The sequence below is a fragment of the Medicago truncatula genome, chromosome 1 (assembly GCF_003473485.1).
Source record: "Medicago truncatula cultivar Jemalong A17 chromosome 1, MtrunA17r5.0-ANR, whole genome shotgun sequence".
Classification (NCBI taxonomy): Eukaryota; Viridiplantae; Streptophyta; class Magnoliopsida; order Fabales; family Fabaceae; genus Medicago; species Medicago truncatula.
Genome location: NC_053042.1, coordinates 24,369,511 through 24,384,628, shown reverse-complemented (window position 1 = coordinate 24,384,628; position 15,118 = coordinate 24,369,511).

Below are 15,118 nucleotides of genomic sequence, written 5' to 3'. Positions count from 1 at the left end.
TGCAGTTTGCTTTCGTGAGTTGGCCTTGCCTTCACTGTGTCGTCTAGGTCGCTCTGATACGTAACGGGATGGGGTTATATGCTATAACATGCTTCATTCCTTTACGTGAACTGCTATGACAATTTCTGTTTTGTTTAACTCTTTTAAGATCTTTATTTGGGGCCTGCGTGCCAAACTGATTTATGGTTTATGAACTAATATTCCGCTGCTATGTTAAGATATTATGTGGAAGTTAAATTATTATTTAACTGTTTTTGGATTACGTTTTTATGTGATATCCCGTTTATGGTTTTTACTCTGATAAATGTTTAAGAAATTTGTATATTGGGAAAACGGGGTGTTACAACTCTACTACTTGGCCGGATGGACCAACCTGCTCTGATACCAATTGTAACACTCTATTATCCCAAAGCAATTAAATAATACATAATCATCAGAGTATATCACCAAAACGGGCATGTCACACAACGTTTCCAAAATTTCTTAAATAGAATATAAAACTATTTAATTTAACCTCAATAAATTGCAGCGGAATGTTTTTATTAAAAACAACAACCAACATGAACCGTTTAAGTCTCCATAAAATAATCTTGGCATAAAAGCCTCATCAATTAATTCAACAATCAACAAAAAGGGCTACATCAGCTTAATCCAAAAATGTGATACATAAGGAATGAAAAATAAATAAAGTAATCCCATCTCGTACGTATCAGAGCCCTAGACACTTGAGCCACCACCTACTACTCAGGATCACCTGCAAGTTACCCATAGGAAGGGCAACATTTCCAAGAAGAAGGGGTGAGATTCACAAACAATAATAATAATATATAATATCATCAATTGAATCTAACACCCTAAAATATCAATGAATATCCAATATGCAAATATATCTCATAACCAACACCATCATCAATAATATGGCAATTCGACCAACGATAACGATGACTCATGCAATGACATGACAACACCTCTAAGACTCCTCAACAAATGCGACTATGCATGTGGTACCAATTTACAGGGCAGAAGCCCTCACCGGATATTGAATGGTTAAAGCATTCATCAGGGCATAAGCCCTTACCGCTTTGAACAACAAGGTGTTCCAGGACATGAGTCCTCCCGCTTTGAACGACAAGGCGCTCCAGGACATGAGTCCTCCAGGTTTGAACGACAAGGCGTTCCAGGGCATGAGCCCTCCCGCTTTATATGTTATGCAATGGACTCCACTTGTGTATATCTACATACAACTCAACAACAGCAATGACAACAACAAGTTTGCATAATTAATTTTGACATACTCCACCTCTTAGTCAACTATGACACAACGACTCTTAACAGCAAGATTCATCAACATAGTTTTATTCACATGGTTTCATACTCAATCATAACCAAAATTCACAAGATTCAACCAATTCGATTACCAAAGAGTTTTAGTAGGATTCAGTGCATATACAAGGGTTATACAAGTTGAAAGAAACATTTTTGAATGCTCAAAAGGATTCTCTAGTGCACAAAGAAAAATTCAAAAAGTGGCTGACTAAGATCTTCTTCGCTTAAGCGACCGGCTCACAGAGAGTTGGGGTTCCGCTCGCTAATGGTTCGCTTACGGTTCGCTTAAGCAAACTTCTGGCAGAGGGGAATTAATTTTTCGCTTACGGGTTCGCTCATGGTTCGCTTAAGCGAACTGACATTCAGAATTATGGGTTGCTTGCTTGAATGCTCGCGTAAGCGACGGGTTGTTCGCTTAAGCGACCATTCATCTGGGCAGTGCAAAAACTTACGGGTTTCAAACCCTTTCTCATTCCAAAACCCAATTTTAATCCCCTGACCACCCAAAACGTTTTCCAACAGATGTTTACAGGTTCAATATACATCTAGGCATCTAAAGGAACATAAAACATGCATCAACAACAACAATTCAGCTCATTCCAACACTCTTGTAAATTCTTTCAAATTCTCCAACAATCCTAATCTTTTCCAATTCTGATCACAGCTATGTTACAACATCCTAAAATCGATCTAAACGAGTTTCTAAGCATAATCAACATGATTCCTTACACCTTTTCCCTTCAAAATCAGTAATAGAACCCTAATTCACAATTCCTATCTGTCATACCCCAATTTTTGTCCTAAGGCCCCACTGACACATGTCACTTGACTCTGATCGATCTCTGATTTTTCAGTAAAAAATTCGGCAGGGAGGTATTTTAAAATACCTCATTTTTTATTCCGAGTCAAACCCTCTTTACTCTTTTTATTTTCTTTCCATCTTTTATTAATTTTAATTTTAAGATTAGTTACTTTTTTATATTTAATAATTTTTATTTTCCATCTTTTAATTTTATTTTTCTTTAAATAATTTAGTTTAATTTGTTTTTATTTTATTTCGTATTAGATTTATTTTATTTATTAGTGTAAAAAAAAAAAAAAACAAAGTGTCAATAGGTCCAAAATAAAATGTACAAGGTCTAAAAAAAATTTTCAAATCAAGTGTCAACTTTAACATTCCTTTTTCAAAATTCATCATAATTGTCCATCATTTTCATTAAACCAATTTTCCATTTTTTCATCAACCTCCTCACCTATAAATAGAGCCCTCATTCCACACAATTTGACACACCAAAAAGTTCTCTTGAGTTGTCAAAGAACTTTTCTCTCTTCTCCCTCTTTAGCTTGTGTTGACGAGCTATTCTTTTCTTCTCCCTCTTTTTTCTATCCCTTCGGAATTTTGTCCCTTCGGTAATTTTTGTCCCTTCGGTTGTCCATTTCTTTTATTTTCTTGCATTTTATTTCTTGTTAGCATTTTTGCATTTTTTTTTTATTTCTATTTAGCATTTTAATTATTGTTATTTATTTTCCAGCAATTAGAATGTATTTAGGTCCAATGTAAATATAAATGAGAAAAGTGTGTGGGTGTGTGTGTCCTTTTATTTCTTTACCGCCTTATATATATCCCAAAATGCAAAAAAATTAGATTAGGAATTTTGTGGTTATCCAACATGACTACAAAAATCCACGCGCTTTTATTTTTATTGCTCCGTTAGTTTAATTTTTATTTAATATTCCAAAAAAAACAAACATGCAAATAATCAAAATCACAAAAATATTTTCATAATAAACCTTGATCCAAATCAAGTGACCGCATTTTTATTTTCTTTTCTTAATCAAACTTCAATCAATTTAACTTTACTTTAAGTCTCTTTTTTCAATATTAAAAAACACAAACAAATACTCATTTGCCACTTGGCTTTTCATTTTAAAACCTTTTTCAAAACTAATAAAAAACACTCAACAAATCAAACGTCAATTTCTACCCCGAACTACGAGGTTTTGATCCCTCACGGGTACGTAGGCAGAGGACCATGTCCTTCCAAATCAATAAAAAATGTAGATAATTAGGTCTTTATTTTTATCATTTTAATTCCTTCTTGTCAAAATAATAAGCAAGTTATAGCACATTAATTAAATAAAATCAAGAGGTTCTCGTAGAGTACTACAAATATTTAGGGTGCTAATACCTTCCCTAAATATAACCAACCCCCGAACCCTAAATCTCTCAATATGGGGTGTTTTGAACTTTTTTCCCCTTTTTCTTAAAAAATAAAATGTTCAGTCGTGAAATAATTAGTGAGTCAAAAGCTAATCAAATAGCCTTGATCTCCGAAAAAATGACGCGACAGAAATGGCGACTTCACTGGGGACCCCCCTAAGAGGGTTGAGCCTAACTTGGCTTTATTTAAATTTTGTGCTATAACTTGCTTAAAACAAAAACAAAAAATAAAAGATGGAAATACGTGTATATATGTTCTCTCTTCTTCTTTCTTCTTTCTTAAAATGACTTTGACAAGTCCTTAAAAAAAAATGTGTCTATTTTTGCATAAGCATAGCATGCATCATTTTGCATTCATAATTTCAAGTCCGAGTCTTACTGTGTCATTTCTACTAAAGGTCAATCCATTTCGAAAGGGGTCCGACTGTCCTCGTCCAAAGTCAACTCGCACCTACAACACTCGTGCAAACAAAAAAGAGAACGTATCAGTTTGAACAAGAAATCCACGAGCATTCGTGAAGAGGTAACAACACTATTGATGTTCCTTCCGCTACTTTTTGTTCAATTAATGTTTGTTTGTTGCTTTTCGCTTTTCAAAAAAAAAAAACATCCTTTCGTCCCGCCCGAGATGAAAGTGATCTTGTGTAGGGCATTTTGCTTTAAGTATTGGTCATCATTAATAAAAAGGTCGTTTTGATCCCGACTTTATTTTATTTTGCGCTTTTTCTGAAAAATGGTAATACAAAAAACCAAAAAAAAAATTCTTTAATCATTCTCATATATCTGCATAATCATAACTTGTACTTACTTGTCAAAATCAATAATCAAATCGTGCATTAATAAACCCGTTGAACATAATAACTATGTACTCTCTCCCAACTTTGAGTTCTCTGTGACCGAAGATAAGGAAGAGGAGAATGAAGAGACTCCCAGCAAGATCTCTCGCCCACTGGGGTATCTTAGCCGTCAAAGCTGCAAACAAAATATCAAATAGGATTGTCCAAAAGATTGCTTTCATTTACAAAGACTGGCACGAGATGCTACCACTTGCACTTCATGAGTATTGTCCTGTAGTACACACTTCAACAGGGGCAACCCTGTAACACCCCGTTTTCCCAACATACAAATTTCTTAAACATTTATCAGAGTAAAAAAAACATAAACGGGATATCACATAAAAACGTAATCCAAAACAGTTAAATAATAATTTAACTTCCACATAATATCTTAACATAGCAGCGGAATATTAGTTCATAAATCATAAATCAGTTTGGCACGCAGGCCCCAATAAGGTATCTCAAAAGGGTTAATCAACACAGAAATTATCATAGCAGTTCACGTAAAAGAATGAAGCATGTTATAGCATATAACCCCATCCCGTTACGTATCAGAGCGACCTAGACGACACAGTGAAGGCAAGGCCAACTCACGAAAGCAAACTGCACACTAAGCACGATCACCTGCAAGTTACCCATACGAAGGGCAACATTTTCAAGCAGAAGGGGTGAGATTTCATAATCAAATAACATTAATCAATGTAATTGCGAATCATAAATTAACATCATAATCATTCCTTAAACAACATTGCATATTTGCTAAATAGTTATAACATAATCATATATCCAATTATCATGAACAACATAACATATTCGATAATCACTTATCACATAATCACGTATTCAATCATTATCAACAAGGCATCTTAATCATGACAATGCGACAATGCTCTTAGACTCCTTATATGCATGTGGTACCAATCGTCATCATAAGTATTAATATACTTTAATCGTGCGGAGGACAAAGCTCCTATAAAACGTGCGGAGGACAAAGCTCCTATTATTCGTGGTGAGGACTAAGCTCAATGAGATGCTATGCATGGACACTTATGAACAAGGACATCGTAATCAACATATCAACATGCATCCAATAATTTGGAGCTAACTTCATCATAAACTTATGCACTTAGTTAAATAACGGAAGCAGCATAAACAGATCACATAAACAAAATGATATCATTATATCAATAGCACATAAATTGCATCATTATCAAGTTTTCATATCTTGCATGAATATACAATACATTAGTTCATGTCCATTTAATATCAACATAACTTAAACAACTCTACAGACTGCATTAAACGTCATCATTAGGTCTTAATACCAACTGGGGGTTCACTCTTGATTAACACGTGCGACACAGATCGCACAAACACTCAAGCAAGTACATTCTGGTTGTACTCGCGAGGCGAGAGTCCTTACTCGCCATGGCGAGTACCACTCAACTCCCAAAATAAACTTGTTCTGGGTTCCCTCTGATCCTACATTCATTCCTAATCAATACTAGATATGTTCAGGCACTCAAAGGCATCCAAGGTCCAACTAAAAGTGTCAAAACACAAAATCTAACATACACTCTGCCTTAGCTCGCTATGGCGAGTAAGGTGGCTCGCAGTGGCGAGCTGCGTCACACAACTCGCAAGGCGAAGGGGATTGCTCGCCATGGCGAGTTGCACCAAACAACTCACGAGGCGAAGGGAAAGGGCTCGCGTGGCGAGCGATGAAGTTCATCACTCGCGAGGCGAGGATCATCAATTCTAAGGTTTTGACCTAATTCCAAAACTTTCCTAAATTAATCCTAACTTTGTCAACTAATCATCAGAATTACAGCAATTAACATCATTGAATTATTAGTCTCACCCTTACCTTGTATGAAGAAAATCGCAGCACTCTACCTTGGTTCCTCTAGACTTGGCTTTTTCTCCCTTTTCTCCAAAAACGTACGTACAACAAAATGTTTTCTAAAACTAGGTCTAGCCTTTTTATATCTCCTCTTAATTACTTATCTTATCTCACTTTCTCCCCCAAAACTATCTAAAATATCAAAACAGCCCTCAACTAAATATTTTATATTATTTTCAAATCTTTATTTTATTTAACAATAAAATAATTCTCATATCATAATCAAATCCTCCAAAACTCATAACTTATCACGTCATCAAATCACTAAATTCACCACAAATCATCAAAACATATCAAAATCATGCATATACTATATAATTATAATATAATTGCCTAAGTTCGATTAAATAACGATTAAATGAAAGTGGGCGTTACAACTCTCCCCCACTTAAAAGATTTTCGTCCTCGAAAATTTACCTCAAGCAAACAACTCTGGATAAGACTCCAGCATCTTACTCTCAAGCTCCCACGTCAAGCTTTCACCAGTCGCTCCCGTCCAAACGACTCTCACGAGAGGTATCTCCTTGCCTCTCAACGTCTTCACTTTACGATCATCAATCCTCACCGGTAAAGTCTCTACCGTAAGGTTGTCTCTAACTTGCACATCGTCACTTTGGATTACATGAGATGGATCCGGAACATACTTTCGAAGTTGCGACACATGGAAAACGTTGTGCAAATTCGAAAGATGCGGCGGTAAACCTACTCGGTAAGCCACCGTTCCAACTCTTTCCAATATCTGATATGGACCAATGAACTTCGGGGTCAACTTCTTTGACTTGAAAGAACGTCCTACACCAGTCATAGGAGTGACTCTTAAAAACACGTGGTCTCCTTCTTGGAACTCAAGATCTTTCCTACGCTTATCATGATAACTCTTTTGTCGACTCTGCGACGCTTTCATTTTCTCTTGGATCATCTGAACTTTCTCAGTAGTTTGCTGAACAATCTCTGGTCCTAAGACCACTCTTTCACCTGACTCAAACCAGCACAACGGAGTTCTGCATCTCCGACCATATAAAGCCTCGAAAGGTGCCATTCCAATACTTGAATGATAACTATTATTGTATGTGAACTCGATCAACGGAAGATGACTATCCCAAGTTCCTCCTTGCTCAAGAACACAAATTCTCAACAAATCCTCTAGCGACTGAATTGTCCTCTCTGACTGACCATCTGTCTGCGGATGATACGCCGAACTCAACCTCAACTTCGAACCCAAAGCCTCTTGCAAACTTCTCCAAAATCTAGAAGTAAATCTTGGATCTCTATCTGATACAATGCTCGAAGGAACACCATGCAACTTCACAATCTCCTTGATATAAATCTCTGCCAACTGAGCAACGGGGAAACTAATATTAATCGGTAGAAAATGAGCCGACTTCGTCAATCTATCAACAATAACCCAAATTGCGTCGTTCCCTCTGGGAGTATTTGGCAAACTCGTCACAAAATCCATGGATATACTATCCCATTTCCATTCTGGCACGTCTAAAGGTACCATCATTCCAGCATGTTTCTGATGCTCAACTTTCGACTTCTGACAAACTAAACAGGAATACACAAACTGTACCACATCTCGTTTCAAACCAGACCACCAGAAAATCTTCTTTAAATCATGATACATCTTCGTAGCTCCTGGATGAATACTCAAGCTACTTCTATGACTCTCTTCAAGAATCATCTTCTTAATCTCTTCATTGTCTGGGATACAAATTCTTCCTCGGAATCTCAACACACCTTGATTGTCGATTTTAAAATCACTGTCTTCAGTCTGATCTCTAGCAACCAACAAGTCCACAAACTTTACATCAACTTTCTGTGCTTCCTTGATATTTTTCAGAAATTCACTATCAATCTTCAGCATACCCAGTTTCACACTCTGAGGTGACCATTCGCAAACCAAACTCATATCTCTAAACTGTTCAAGCAATTCGAACTCTCTGACCATCATAGCGGACATATGCAATGTCTTCCTACTCAAGGCATCTGCAACAACATTAGCTTTACCTGGATGATAATTCAAACCAAAGTCATAATCTTTCAACAATTCGAGCCATCTTCGCTGTCTCATATTCAATTCCTTCTGATCGAACAAATACTTCAAACTCTTGTGATCACTAAACACCTCAAATCTCGAACCATACAAGTAATGTCTCCATATCTTCAATACAAAGACTACAGCCGCCAACTCGAGATCATGCGTAGGATAATTCTTCTCATGAATTCTCAACTGTCTTGAAGCATAAGCTACCACTTACCTTCTTGCATAAGTACACCTCCTAAACCCAACTTGGACGCATCACAATATACCACAAAAGGTTCATCTGACTTCGGCAAAATCAAAACTGGAGCAGTCGTCAAACGTTTCTTCAATTCACTGAAACTGTTCTCACAATGGACGTCCCACACAAAAGTTTTACCTTTACAAGTCAATTGCGTTAGCGGAAGAACTAACTTAGAAAACCCTTCAATAAACCTTCTATAGTAACCAGCTAAACCCAAGAAACTTCTAATCTCAGTAACTGACTTAGGAGTCTCCCACTGTGATACCACTTCAACTTTAGACGGATCCACTGCAATACCATCACCAGAAATAACATGGCCTAGAAAACTCACTTCTTTCAACCAGAATTCACACTTAGACAATTTAGCATAAAGCTTCTTCTCTTTCAACACTTGCAAAACAATCTTCAGATGCTCAACATGTTCTTCTTCAGTCTTGGAGTAAATCAAAATATCGTCGATAAACACAACCACAAACCGATCCAAAAATGCATGGAAGATGCGATTCATATACTCCATAAACACTTCAGGTGCATTGGTAACACCAAAAGGCATAACTTTATATTCATAGTGACCATAACGCGTTCTAAAAGCTGTCTTCTGCATATCTTCATCCTTTACTTTAATCTGGTGATAACCTGACCTCAAATCAATCTTGCTGAAAACACGTGCACCCACTAACTGATCCATCAAATCATCAATTCTCGGAAGTGGATACCTATTCTTAATAGTTACCTTGTTCAACTGTCGATAATCAATACATAGCCTCATACTACCATCTTTCTTCTTTACTAACAAAACCGGCGCTCCCCAAGGTGAAACACTCGGTCTAACAAACTTCTTCTCAAGCAAGTCTTCCAACTGTTTCTTCAACTCAGATAACTCAGAAGCAGACATACGATAAGGTGTCATCGAGACCGGCTTCGTTCCAGGAACAAGATCAATAGAAAACTCAACTTCTCTCTCTGGAGGCACATCAGGAATCTCATCTGGAAAAACTTCAGGAAAATCACACACCACCGGTAACCTATCAATCACTGCTTGATTCTCAATAGATAAAGTAGCCATTAACGAAAACATCAAGATACCGTCGCGTTCCAGTTGCTTCAGCTGCTTAGTAGATAAAAACTCTGCACCACTTTCCTCTTCGACGGAAGAGAAATGCACTGACTTGCTAAAACAATTAATAAGAACGTGGTTGTACTCTAACCAGTTCATACCCAGAATCACATCCATGCCGCTCAAAGGTAGACAAACTAAATCCATTTCGAAATCACGACCAAACATAGACAAAGTACATTTCAAACATACGAGAGAAGTAGTCACCGAACCCTTAGCCGGAGTTTCGACAGCCATCTCTCCATTCATATCAGACAAATCAAGACCCAAAGCAGAAACACAATCGAAAGCAATAAAACAATGCGTAGCACCAGTATCAATAATAGCAACTAAAGGAGTATTATTAATATAGCAAGTACCTCTGATCAAACGATCCTCATTCTCTGTCTGAGTCCCAGTCAAAGCAAAGACCCTACCAGTAGTCGGCGCCCTCTTAGGCTGAGTACACTGTGAACTAATGTGACCCTCTCCGTTGCAATTAAAGCACACAATGTCCGTACGATTGCAATCAGCTACAACATGACCTTTCTTGCCACACCGGACACACTTCTTGATTTCCTCAGGGCAGACGTTGCTTTTGTGGCCTTTCTCACCACAATTGAAACACACAATCTCTGCAGCATCCTTCTTCTTAGGCCGCCTAACATTGACCATCTTCTGTTTCCCTTTATCAGCAGGGGCACTGTACGGCTTAGGACGACTCTGCTGTCCCTTGCGCTTTCTCTCATTCACTACCTTGTAGTGAGCCTTCGTATCCTCTTCATAGATCCTACAGCTATTAACCAAATCCTGAAAAACTCTCAGTTGTTGGTACCCAATTGCCCTCTTGATGTCGGGCCTCAAACCGTTCTCGAACTTGATGCATCTCGAGAACTCAACATTCTCAGTAGTATAGTGCGGATAGAACTTCGACAGCTCCACGAACTTGGCAGCATACTCTGTCACAGACATGTTCCCTTGCTTCAACTAAAGGAACTCGATCTCCTTCTTCCCGCGAACATCTTCCGGAAAGTATCTTCTCAGGAACTCTCTCCTGAAAACAGCCCAAGTCACAACAGCTCCCTCCTGCCCAAGGGTAGGCAAAAGAGCAACCCACCAGTCATCAGCTTCCTCGGCTAGCTGATGAGTACCAAACCGCACCTTCTGATCTTCAGTGCACTGCATAACTCGAAAAATCCTCTCAATCTCCTTAAGCCACGTCTGGGCTCCATCAGGGTCATAACGTCCTTTGAAAGTCGGAGGGTTCTTCTTCATGAACGTCTCCAACATCCTAGCTTCAGCGTTCGCACCAGCATTTGCGTTAGGTTGTTGTCCCACAGCTTGGGCAACAGCTTGTAGAGCAGCAGCTAACGCAGCATCGTTTCTTCCAGCCATTTCCGAGATTCTACAAAAGTAGCAACAACAACATAAGATAGTAATATAAATAATACTAAGACTCGACACGACTCTCTAATTGACCGAACGAATCGACCTGCTCTGATACCAATTGTAACACCCCGTTTTCCCAACATACAAATTTCTTAAACATTTATCAGAGTAAAAAAAACATAAACGGGATATCACATAAAAACGTAATCCAAAATAGTTAAATAATAATTTAACTTCCACATAATATCTTAACATATCAGTGGAATATTAGTTCATAAATCATAAATCAGTTTGGCACGCAGGCCCCAATAAGGTATCTCAAAAGGGTTAATCAACACAGAAATTATCATAGCAGTTCACGTAAAAGAATGAAGCATGTTATAGCATATAACCCCATCCCGTTACTTATCAGAGCGACCTAGACGACACAGTGAAGGCAAGGCCAACTCACGAAAGCAAACTGCACACTAAGCACGATCACCTGCAAGTTACCCATACGAAGGGCAACATTTTCAAGCAGAAGGGGTGAGATTTCATAATCAAATAACATTAATCAATGTAATTGCGAATCATAAATTAACATCATAATCATTCCTTAAACAACATTGCATATTTGCTAAATAGTTATAACATAATCATATATCCAATTATCATGAACAACATAACATATTCGATAATCACTTATCACATAATCACGTATTCAATCATTATCAACAAGGCATCTTAATCATGACAATGCGACAATGCTCTTAGACTCCTTATATGCATGTGGTACCAATCGTCATCATAAGTATTAATATACTTTAATCGTGCGGAGGACAAAGCTCCAATAAAACGTGCGGAAGACAAAGCTCCTATTATTTGTGGTGAGGACTAAGCTCAATGAGATGCTATGCATGGACACTTATGAACAAAGACATCGTAATCAACATATCAACATGCATCCAATAATTTGGAGCTAACTTCATCATAAACTTATGCACTTAGTTAAATAACGGAAGCAGCATAAACAGATCACATAAACAAAATGATATCATTATATCAATAGCACATAAATTGCATCATTATCAAGTTTTCATATCTTGCATGAATATACAATACATTAGTTCATGTCCATTTAATATCAACATAACTTAAACAACTCTACAGACTGCATTAAACGTCATCATTAGGTCTTAATACCAACTGGGGGTTCACTCTTGATTAACACGTGCGACACAGATCGCACAAACAGTCAAGCAAGTACATTCTGGTTGTACTCGCGAGGCGAGAGTCCTTACTCGCCATGGCGAGTACCACTCAACTCCCAAAATAAACTTGTTCTGGGTTCCCTCTGATCCTACATTCATTCCTAATCAATACTAGATATGTTCAGGCACTCAAAGGCATCCAAGGTCCAACTAAAAGTGTCAAAACACAAAATCTAACATACACTCTGCCTTAGCTCGCTATGGCGAGTAAGGTGGCTCGCAGTGGCGAGCTGCGTCACACAACTCGCGAGGCGAAGGGGATTGCTTGCCATGGCGAGTTGCACCAAACAACTCGCGAGGCGAAGGGAAAGGGCTCGCGTGGCGAGCGATGAAGTTCATCACTCGCGAGGCGAGGATCATCAATTCTAAGGTTTTGACCTAATTCCAAAACTTTCCTAAATTAATCCTAACTTTGTCAACTAATCATCAGAATTACAGCAATTAACATCATTGAATTATTAGTCTCACCCTTACCTTGTATGAAGAAAATCGCAGCACTCTACCTTGGTTCCTCTAGACTTGGCTTTTTCTCCCTTTTCTCCAAAAACGTACGTACAACAAAATGTTTTCTAAAACTAGGTCTAGCCTTTTTATATCTCCTCTTAATTACTTATCTTATCTCACTTTCTCCCCCAAAACTATCTAAAATATCAAAACAGCCCTTAACTAAATATTTTATATTTATTTTCAAATCTTTATTTTATTTAACAATAAAATAATTCTCATATCATAATCAAATCCTCCAAAACTCATAACTTATCACGTCATCAATCAAATCACTAAATTCACCACAAATCATCAAAACATATCAAAATCATGCATATACTATATAATTATAATATAATTGCCTAAACTCGATTAAATAACGATTAAACGAAAGTGGGCGTTACAAACCCCGTCCTTCCCTCAAGTATATAACATAAAGTTTGTGCTTCCTGTGGAGGTCGAGGTCCCGACAATAGGAGTTCTGCCGAAGTCCAAGCTTGATTAAACTTAAAATACATGACGACCTTGTACAACCATGTCAAAAGAGGTTGAAACAAACTTCCAACAAGATGGTTCGTCCCCGCAAAATTCAAGAAATAGACTTCGCGCCCAAAAAGGCACTACCTTTCCAACCAGACTCCAGGGGCAAGTGGACGCCAAACTATGAAGGCTCATGTGCAATGACTTTTACAACTATGGATGGGGACAAACTTGCGATTCCAATGAATGCCGGTGTAGTCAAGAAACATTCTGTCAAAAATAAAAGCTCGATAAGTCGCAAACCTGAAAAGGCGACTTAGGCATAAATGAGCGTCTCGGTAGACTGAAAACCCGAAAGGGCGGTCTAGGCAAAAATTAGAGACATGAAAAAAAATGATTATCCTGATAGATTGAAAACCCGAAAGGGCGATCTATGCAAAAGTTAAGGATCAAAAGACAAAGTAACTGCATCCGGTCAGGCACAGTCCACTTGGGGCATCCGGCTATCAAAAGACCTCCGATTCGAAGCATCTGCAGATCAAAGATTCGAAACAGGGGCATTCAAAGTTGTTAGGGAGAATAGCGGTTATTTGTGTTCAATGTACCCTTCCCATTACATTTACCATTATTCCAAAATTTCCAAAAATCCGTGGAGCCATGCCCTTGGCAGGTCACCACTCAATTCATCAAATTTGAGCCTGTGCCCATTTATCTGGAACTCTCATTTATTCTATTTGCATAATTTCTTCTATTTTTGATGGCAATACTTAAAGCAAAAATTTTCAAAATACAAAAACTTTTTTTTACATCTTTTGAAAAGTGTGAACAACAAACACACTCACTTTGAACTCATGAGTAGGGCAAGCGTACCTCAACATTCGCCTCGAGAACGGTTACACTCCAGAAGAGAAACAGGGCTAAGCACTATGGAAAGGACCTCTGCCTTGAACAAGATGTTGTCACAGTCAAAAAAAATATATATACAAAAAAAAATATACAAAAAAATCAAAGCTCGCTAAGTTGAAAACCTGAAAAGGCGGCTTAAGCAATAGAGAGCGTCCCGGTGGACTGAAAAACCCGAAAGGGCGGTCCAGGCAAAAATTAGGGGCACAAAAAAGGAATATAATCCCGGTGGACTGAAAATCAGAAAGGATGATCCAGGCAAAAGTTAGGGATTTAAAAAAAAAAAAAAAAAAAAAAAAAAAAAAAAAAAAACATGACTGTTGAAGCATACCAATGGAAGAACACTTTGTGCCGGTTTACAAATGGCGACTTCTTCCAAACTTTTTATCAACAATGGGCTTACCCCAAGGTGGCATCAATTGCTACCTTGTGCCAGGTTCTTACACCGTCAACGGCTCGATTTGTTCACATTAGTATCATCTCCAAGGAAGTTTGCCGAGTGTTTGTACTGCGATGTCAGTCCGTCTCCCATCTTACTTGTCTTGTCTCGGTTCATCGAGTCACATGTCATATACAATCATGCAGTCATACATTCACACAGTCATACATTCACACATTCATACAATCATGCATTCATCAATATTTTCACATATTCGTACGTTTATACGTACACATCATATGCACAACATCAATTCACACATAATTGCATCAGTCGTCCAGAATCTCGATTCGGTCGTGTCTATTCGGTTCAGTCTTAACTTACCATCGTGTCAAGCCGCAAGTTTCTACAAATAAGCCTCTTCCATTACCATCTTTTGTCAAAGTGTCATCCCCGGCGTGAAGCCGTGCTAGTCATGACACTAATCAAACTTCAATTTCAATTTCAAAAAGTGTCATCCCCAGCGGTAGCTGTGCAAGTGGTGTCACCAGTCAATTTCAA